We start from the raw sequence: 1,105 nt of genomic DNA, 5'->3' as shown, positions 1-1,105 counted from the left end.
AATCTCGTGGCTTGGTTAACTGCAAAACAGTTTTTATCTCTTTGAAATTCTTGTTGATGATAGGAGGAAGTTTAGGAGAAAAAGATGCATACCTTGGCCTTACCTGAGGGCTCTAGAGTGTGGATTGATGACTCTTCTGTTTGGGAACAGGTTTCTGATTTGGAGCATCAGTTTTGGACAAGCTTTGTCGCGGTCGTGGAGGGGTGTCGATCGATACCCTCTTAGTGGCATTGATCGACACTGAGCCTGATGCTCGTGTTGCAGAAACTTTTTCAACAGAAAAGTCTGTCCATCAATAGTAGGAGCCCTCCTCAGCTTATCCATCTCAAAATGCATACTCAATCCATCCACATTCAGTGTTATTTGTCCCTTCTGCACATCTATGATGGCAACGGCTGTAGCCAAGAAAGATCTTCCTAAGATGAGAGGATCTTTAGGCTCTTGATCATACTTCAGCACCACAAAGTCAGTGGGAATCATGAAGTTGCCAACCTTAACTGGAATATCCTCTAAAACACCTTCAGGAATTCTTCGGGAGCGATCAGCCAAGATAAGAGAAATCTGAGTTGGCTTGAATTCTGTCATCCCAAGTCTCACAGCAACATAATGTGGCATCAAGTTGATGCTAAAGCCAAGGTCACAAAGTGAGTGATNCTGAGATTTTGCGGTTTCTGGGCTTGTCTGGGATGAGTGTCGACCGACACCCAGGTGGTGTCGATCGACACCATCATCTGAAGTCGAGGATTTGGTCGATTTTTCACCCAGTTCGACAGAAGCAATTTCAACATTATCTTCATCCCTCACAGATATGGCATATACAAGCATGCTTGGGGTTTGACTCAGTTCTTCCAGGAAGAAAACCCTCTTGTCGTTTGACAGACCCAGCAGTCTGAATAACCTGATTCTCCAACTTCTTGACATGAATGTTCAATGCTTCTATCTTCCCATTCAGGTCAGTGTAGACATTGTCAATCTTTCCATCGAATGTCACTGTCAAATGCTCCTGACCTTGTAGAAGCTGCTCAAGCATGGCCTCCATTCTACTCTCAGAAGAGGTCTTAGGAGGTGGAGACTGATAAGATGAATTCCCATAGGTTCTTGTATA

This window comes from Camelina sativa, chromosome 20 (genome assembly GCF_000633955.1).
Source record: "Camelina sativa cultivar DH55 chromosome 20, Cs, whole genome shotgun sequence".
Taxonomy (NCBI): Eukaryota; Viridiplantae; Streptophyta; class Magnoliopsida; order Brassicales; family Brassicaceae; genus Camelina; species Camelina sativa.
The sequence above is the reverse complement of the archived record's forward strand: the minus strand, read 5'-3'. Positions refer to the sequence as shown.